At 41.8% G+C, this 8,042-nt stretch overlaps 1 pseudogene; it reads left to right on the top strand.

The window, feature by feature from the left end:
* The first annotated feature begins 967 nt into the window (after window positions 1-967).
* Window positions 968-3,246, top strand: LOC147429870 (F-box protein At5g46170 pseudogene; annotated as a pseudogene).
* Window positions 3,247-8,042: the final 4,796 nt, after the last annotated feature.

Raw genomic sequence — 8,042 nt, 5'->3', positions numbered from 1 at the left:
AATTAAAATAATCTCTTATTTAAGATGGGAATTTAAACCTGCTTAGCTTCATCCACAGTATGCATAAGAGATTATATATTAAGTGCGTGCTTTGGATATAATTATATAATACGAACAAATTATATATATATATATATATATATATATATATATATATATATATATATATATATATATATATATATATATATATATGGAGAAATAGCACTCAGGGAACGAAAGAAGGAACCAGAGATGAAAAGAGAGGATAGGAGAGAAGAATAAGACGACGCTGGGTGCAATCTCCCCCCATGCAAGAGTGACCATTTCCCTCTTGCACGTATTTGATTTATAGATTTCTTGAATGGTCAAATTGAGTACAAACTGGCCGGCTGGTCATAAATGGCCAAAGCTCATAAGAGCACTTGAATAATCAAATATACTTAAAATATAATATCCTTTTGCAATAGCTTAGCTCGATCAAGCTTTTGCCACCTATCAACTGCAATAAATAGTAAGATATCAATTCCATAACAACAAGAGTTCTCTCTCTCTCTCTCTCTCTCTCTCTCACCACCAGATGTGGCAGATGCTGCCGGAGTTAAGAAATATCGACACTTGACAAGGAGAGATGTTGGAATCCCTCCATGCTTTAATTATTAGTATAGATAGATGGTATGAGACAAATTACCAATTTCTGTAGCATAACCTTATGCCCATATATTTGGACAAAACATGCCCCCTATTTTAGTGCACACAGTCCTAGAGAAGGTCACCCCCTTTGGCACTTCGAGCAACATGGGATGTGCGGATGAACGACTTGTCACCTTCCTCTCCGCGGGAAGGGGCTCTATGGTGAGGTCTACAGAGAATGAGATTTTATGTATGTGTATGAGTATGGGACTTTTCAAAAGGTGCTCGGATAACTCTCAATGCTTATCACCAAGAATGGGATCCTTGGGAAGTTGGGGTCAAGCAAACCATGTTAAGTATTTAGGTTTGGCCCCCAAGCCAAACGTTTGCAAATATATTTTGAACCAAAGTCAAGCCCATGTCGTCACACGGGCTGCAGTAGATAGCTCCAGCGGCTATGGCGCTTTCTCGCAGGGGTTAGTCTTTCTGTAGATGTTCGTGTACTGACCCTTTTGGTCATCATCACCATATCCTGGACTCTTTCTTCTAGCCTCTTATTTCTCTCTGTACAAAACAAACCCTACCATACAGTCCTTGAGTTAGAGACCCCCTCCCGTCTCCTTGACATATACGATAGCTATCTCAAGCTTTCCATTACCTTCTGGTTCCTGTCTTCGCATTTCAAAACCCTAGTACCCCTACGCTTTTAGGGAGCGTGAACCGCCTTCCCCAGTTGTGTGTGTGTGTTCGAGCTTTCTCCTTCTTTTGGCAAATAAAGAACTGTAGATTGGTTCAGGGTCAAGGCCATATCATCCTCGTCTCCGTCTTTCGCTGCATAATTCATGCATTTTCACAATTTCACCTTCGATATAGATCGTGTTTGAAACTATCTCGGAAGCGAATTTTTTCAAGGAAGGAGACTAGCATCTGCCGGCTGTGAGCAAGGTAATGGAAAGCTCTACCTTTTTAACAGGGATGTACTAGAGACCGTAGCAATCATGTACTTGGAGGTCAAGCTCGCAGCTGATCAGCCGAGAGCTCACCCTGATGTGTCTGTGACAATGCTTGCCAGGGAGGAAAGTGGTGCGGACCCCTTTGAGAGACTTCATGATTCAGTAATTCTGCACATTCTGAATTTGGTATCAGACATCAAGACTCTTGGGAGGTGCACGGTCGTGTCAAAGAGGTTTTATGCTCTTGTCCCCATTGTAGAGAGTGTCACGGTGAAGGTAGATTGTGTCATCTCAGGGGAAGACAATGGGCTGAATGTGAGGGCAAAAGGTATCTTTGGTCATCTGGTTCGTTTTGTTGTTGGAAGCCTTGCAAAGCCTTTGCAAGCACTGCAGCACATGCTTGGGCCCAAGAAGGCAATGCTGGCTGCTGTTTCACATCATTCTCCAGGTGAAGTTTTGAAGAATTTTAAGGCCATACAGAGGCTCCGAATTGAGCTTCCTGGAGGAGAGCTTGGTGTGGAAGATGGAGTTTTACTGAAGTGGAAGGCAGAATTTGGTAGCACACTTGAGAGTTGTGTGATCTTAGGGGCAGCTGCCCATGTTAAACCAGAAGCAGAGAGGGAGAAAAAGGTCAGTAAGTTTGAGTTTGGAAGATCTTGGTTTTTGCAGAGCAGATATGATGACAGGTTGCCTCCAGAAACAGCAGATAATGTCCTGTTTCCTGGTGAAGATGACAGTGGTAGCCTTCCGGAATCCTTCTACACAAATGGTGGCCTGAAGCTGAGGGTTGTGTGGACCATAAGTTCGTTGATTGCCGCATCAGCAAGGCATTATCTGTTGCAGCAGATTATATGTGATCATCCTACATTGCAGAGTCTGATACTCACAGACACCGATGGTCAAGGTACTCTGTGCATGAGAAAAGAGCAGCTAGAGGAGTTCAGACACAAACCGTTAGCTGCTTCTGCATCAGCAAATCGAACACAGGTTCCTGCATTGAATATGAAACTTTGGTATGCTCCTTACCTGGAGCTTCCCGGTGGCACAGGGCTGAAAGGAGCGACACTGGTTGCAATCAAACCCAGTGATCAACCTGTGCGCAAAGAGGTAGATGGGTTTGTATCTGGTGCCTTTGAAGAGCCATTCAAGACTGCTGTCAGTCTTTTGGCAAAGAGGCGCACCTACCTTTTGGAGATGAATTCCTTCTAATCCGCAAGGGCAAAGGCCTATCCTGTCATTTTCCAATGCGTCTGCTCCCCATTAGGAATTCTGTTGATAAGATGCAATGCGCACTTTGAATGGTTGGGGATGAGGCTCGATACTGCTCGTACTTGTTTTGCTGCGATGGCAACTGCAACACTGCCTTGTCTGTTTAGTTTTGCCTTAAGTTTGTGCTGCCTTTCTTGGGCTGCGAGCGAGTTTACAGAGTTTACTGTAGATGATAATCATCAATCAGCACTTCAGAGAGTTTTGTTCTGTACAGACTCATGAGCTCTGTAGTCCGTGAAAGGACGTGTTAGTAGCAAGGTGTACTTTAGCCAGTATTAAGACACTGCATCAGTGTCTGCCTGGACGGCTCTCGTGTTTTATGCACAGGTGCCCTCAGTGTAAGTGTTTTACAGTCATTATGTAATATATCAAGCACGAAAAGACTCTAAAACTGCTGTCATGTGCTTTTTTATTTTGGTTGGGTACCTTTTGAGAGATCTCTATTCTTTCACATTTGAATGTTGTGATTTTTTGGACATGAATAAGCTTTTGTGCATTTTTCAGGGATGGGTGAGGTGTCTGCTCATGTCTCACCATCTTTTTTGATATATCTTGGCAAATGATGCAGGGTTCGATCAATTTATGGAGAAATCGTTCACCTCTGTATATAAAGTGTTGTGTGTGTATGGCTTTCAGGTTCCGTTAGCAAAGTTAATCATTTCTCATGTTATACTAGTTACCTTTCAGGTTTGCCTTTGTATTATGCGTGTTGCTTTTTTAAAATTTGGAAGCTATTTTTTTAGTGTAGGTCTGTGCAAAGATCCTGTTGTTTACTCCAAGTTTGTATGATGAGGGCCACTTCGTATACAATGTTATGTTATGGAAGCTGTGAATGGGATCACTTAAATAGGACTGCGGTAATTGTTTATCAACAGAAAAACATGTAATGATGAGTTGCCTTTCCATTAACTCTTTCTTGTGTTATCTAGTAATTAAAACAAGACAAGGTCTCGCAGCAGACATTTTATGACATTATGCGTGGAAATGAGTAATCAAATTTCCTTGTTTTCCAAATCCTTCCTTCTGCTATTCAGGAACTGAAACAAGGCAAGTTCCTGCTGAACATGTTCAGCATTGATTTTGAGCCTTATGCATGGATATGTGGTAAATTAATGAGACGATAACATCATCATGCCAGGTAAGAATCTACTTGATGATAAGTTCTAGTCAAAGGTGATGTATACGCTCTGAATTTTCCATTATCATTAAGCAGAGATGCTGACTTCATACTTGATGTTATCAACAGACCTGATGTTGCTTTTAATTTACAGATTCAGGCGTGGGTCATTTACAGAGACTGATTATATTGTTAGGAGCTTGTAACAAAAGAATCTACGCTGAAGGATCTGAAGAACTTTATGCCAGTCTTCTGCAAAGGTCTCAGCCAGTGAATGTTTGTGAGTGGGTTCTAACTTTAAAATTTGCAGTTTCTTAATTGAGTGAGTTTTGTGGTTGCAAGTGTTTGAGCAAGATAGTGCCTTGTTTTGAGTGGGCTCAAACTGCCCTCATGCTTTAGATTTACAGTTTCTCGATTGTTCTGGTTTTGTGCTTGCGTGTGTGTGTTTGAGCCAAGGTATGCCTGGTTTTGAGGAGTGTGCTGCATGCTTGACTGGTGAGGCGAGGTCAATTTTTGTTTTTCCTGCAAGAAATTCTCTTTTGATCCGGGAGTACGGAGTATGGAGTCTTGAGAACTGCTTTACTTATTTGCATTCTCACAGCCTTAGAGGGTTTGTGTTTGAAGTTCTGAATAATGGTCGTGCTATTTAACTGATGTGTTGAGAGGGACTTGAAGATCGTTTATGTACTCCGAGTGGGATGGTTTTGGATGGTTCATGTCCTTTGACTAGGATGACTACCACGAGTCTATAGTTTGCACTTTCCTTTAGAGTTTATTCTGGGCTTATCCTAGATTCATCTAGGTATACATGACTGCCATTTGATTAGCTTGGTTTCTTTGGCCTAACAACCGACTAGAAGCAGCTTAGCAGTTTAGTTGCGTGACAATTTTGTTTTGAGCTGCTACTGCTGTGAGTGCCATAGGTTTCATTACAGAGGTGAGAGTTATGGTGATTTTTAGGTGTCATATATTGGCCGCCTGCATGCCTATGACTACCACCTAGGTTTGTTCTTGGTTTGCTTGTTCAAGCATACGTGGGGTTGGGAGTTATGGACTTCACTGTTTATTTCTAATTTCATATTAGTCAAAAACCCAAGCTACATCAATGCCGCTGGTGGTGGCAGAACTGTGCATGTGCCACTCGTGAACATACCCTTAGATAGCGAATATTTCAGATACCAAAGAATATACCAACCTCACAGTATATTCCATCCATAGAGAAACTTGTAGCACCTTCTACTAGCTTTCACAGCCTAGAAACTTCTAGATATTTCTAACCAAATATCAATAGCTCATTGTATGCCTATAGAAAGGCACTTACGCACATCCTATGCTTTCGCATTATTTCCTACATCTGGTTCACCAATGTTACGTTTTCATTTCAATTAATGAGCCATAGGGAACTTGTAAGATGTGTCAGCTACTACCCTAGCTCTATGGCCTGGACGTTGCAACTTGCCATGCCTTCCTTTCAGGAAGATGCCTCCTGATGAGATATTACTTAGGATGGCAGCTGACGATTTGATTTCCTGACATATATGGTTTACTATCCATTACTATCCAGGATGTGGAGGGCAATCCTATTCATGGAGAGGACGCTCCGATTTAGTTTACAACACCTGGTGTGAGAGAGAGCGACAGAACTTTCTACTTATTTCTTGCATGCTCCTTCACGTGGCTGATTCGCCTAATCTTCAAAGTAAATGACTCCAATTTATTCCCCTTATTGAGTTTATCGCCCTTGTTCCCACCTTGCCCACTCTCCCTTCGGAATACCCCTGAGCTCAACCTGGGGTATCCACACTGCTAGCCACTAATGCCAGATCATGGATCCACTCAACCATCTTGGTCGGACCCTAATATTTGTAATGTTCTTGGTCATTTTCTTACACAGGATAGCGGTAATAGTGGCCTTCATGGCAGTACATTGTTTTCGTGGTTTGCTATGCACAATGCAGCCAGATTATAATGTTTATGGTGAGGTACCTTACTGAGAATCCCATCCAATGCCCAGGCCAAGATGCCTTTACCGATTGGGTAATTTCTGAGTGTCTTTATTTGCTCAGTGTCTCATCAGCCAAGGATAGGTGACTCTTATAAGAGTCCATTTCCGCACTTTCAATGTCATGAGCACTAGGCCCCAGGTGTGACACTCGGCCTGGCACAAGGTGGCCATTCTGAGGTGATGGGCGCCTGATTTCTGGGAAAAACTGTAAGCGGGGGCTCGACTACCCTGTCACATGGGTCCCTTTTCAGTTACCCGGCCATCTTTTCATTGCCCTAACCAACAGAAAAAGGTTGCATGCGAGTGTCAGCCATAGGGCTTGAGCTATGACTGGCAGTGTCAACTCAGGCAACTTAGCTACCGCTTGTTGGGAGCAACACGGAAAAGAAGGTTTTCCTGCTCCACACATCTTTCTTCCTCCCTTGAGTATGTGGCGTAACTTTGCAGAGAGGAAAACTAAGGCCTGCATCACATTGGGGCAGCGATCACTCCACCACCTTCGCTTTTGATGGTGGGCACTGGGCTTCCAGAAGGCTGTCACACTAGGACTTTACTTTCACCAATCACTCTTTTTCTGCATGTATCGTATTCTCTTGGATACGTGCATGTGGAGGGGATTTTGTAAACATGAGTGATGCCATTTAATTTCTCGAAAGATTATTATGACCAGATCTAGTCTCTTTTTGGGTGGTTTGCTTGCATGAAGTTGGTAACCCATTTCTACTTCCTTGTCAAATATTGTGAAAGCTCCATTATAATGAGAGAATTTGGGCCACATATCCAAGTCTCCCCTTCCTAAGGTAGCAGGCCCTCTATGAGATTCGATTAGGATTCTAGCTCCTATGTAAGGCCTTTCTAATATCGCTGTGATAGGGTGCGGACATCTGTAAGGAAAAGGAATGCTGCGGCCAAAAATCAAAACTCAGGTAGAGGACACCGGGGCATTTTTGCGCATGATGTTGGTACTTATTTTGCCATTAAAGGCAAATTTTTTATCGCTGTATTCAACTTCATAAGAAATACTACTTTCAAGCTCTTGACGCAGTGTGCCTTAGATTCCTCTCGGAATAGTAATCTTGAACGCAGCGGCATTTTTTGTTAACACATTCATGAGCTTTGAGCAAGTCTAAGCATTTCATTTATGTCTTCTAAGACATTTTTGATTCTTATCCATCTCTTTTCGTAGTTTATCCACATAGTGATCTCTAGGTTGAAATTTGTACACCAGCATAAGTGGGGTGTAACTCTATGGAGGGGATCTTCTCAATCAATTTGTCATCTATTTGCGTCTGATTTAATGATATTTTGTAGCATTCGGTTGATACTTTTTGCTGGATTATCTGTTCTAAATGCTCGGCATGTTTATGTGAAATTTAAATGCTATTTTATGACATCCTGTATATGTAAACCCTATTTTTTTGACCAAATAGCTCTTGAAGAGAATCAAGAAGCTTGGGCATCATGTAGAGAAAAACTTGTAGTAATTGCTCATCTTTGTTTGTTGAGAGCTTTTGTAGGAGTTACGTTCATGAGATAAACTTAAGTGTCGACTGCGTTAACCCGGTAGATGTTTGGAACTTTCTCTTCAATGAGCATGGTGCGTGCTCAACAAATTACTCTATTATTCCTCTTTTGACACTCCATTTTGTGAAGTTGAGGCACATGTGTATTGCTTTCCGACTTCTTGTTATCATAGTCCTTTCACTTTTACTCTCGCCCTTGATTTATTGCACATGGTTTTGATGCATACCATAGCTTTGAATTTTTCGATGTAAGAAAACGTATGAGGTGTTTTCTTGAAAAAGTAGACCTGTACTTACACGAAGTCATGCAAAAATATCATAAAGGGGTGTGGTCCTTGGTGAGATGTACTTTCTTTGGTTCCCAAAGGTTTGTATTGAGCGCATATGCATTAGTGACTAGTTAGAATAGATTTAGTGGTTGGAAGGAGCTAAGAGAAAATTATTTTCTATGGAGTTGAGGAGACACACATGGGATAAAGGTTTATCAACGTATATTTTTGGTAGATTTGTCATGCCATTTCCCTCTTGACTAACAAGTCTTGAGTTCAACTCTCATCGGATAG

This window comes from Adiantum capillus-veneris, chromosome 22 (assembly GCF_014529385.1).
Source record: "Adiantum capillus-veneris isolate H3 chromosome 22, ASM1452938v2, whole genome shotgun sequence".
Taxonomy (NCBI): domain Eukaryota; kingdom Viridiplantae; phylum Streptophyta; class Polypodiopsida; order Polypodiales; family Pteridaceae; genus Adiantum; species Adiantum capillus-veneris.
Note: the sequence above shows the minus strand (reverse complement) of the source record. Positions and strands in the feature narration are given on the sequence as shown.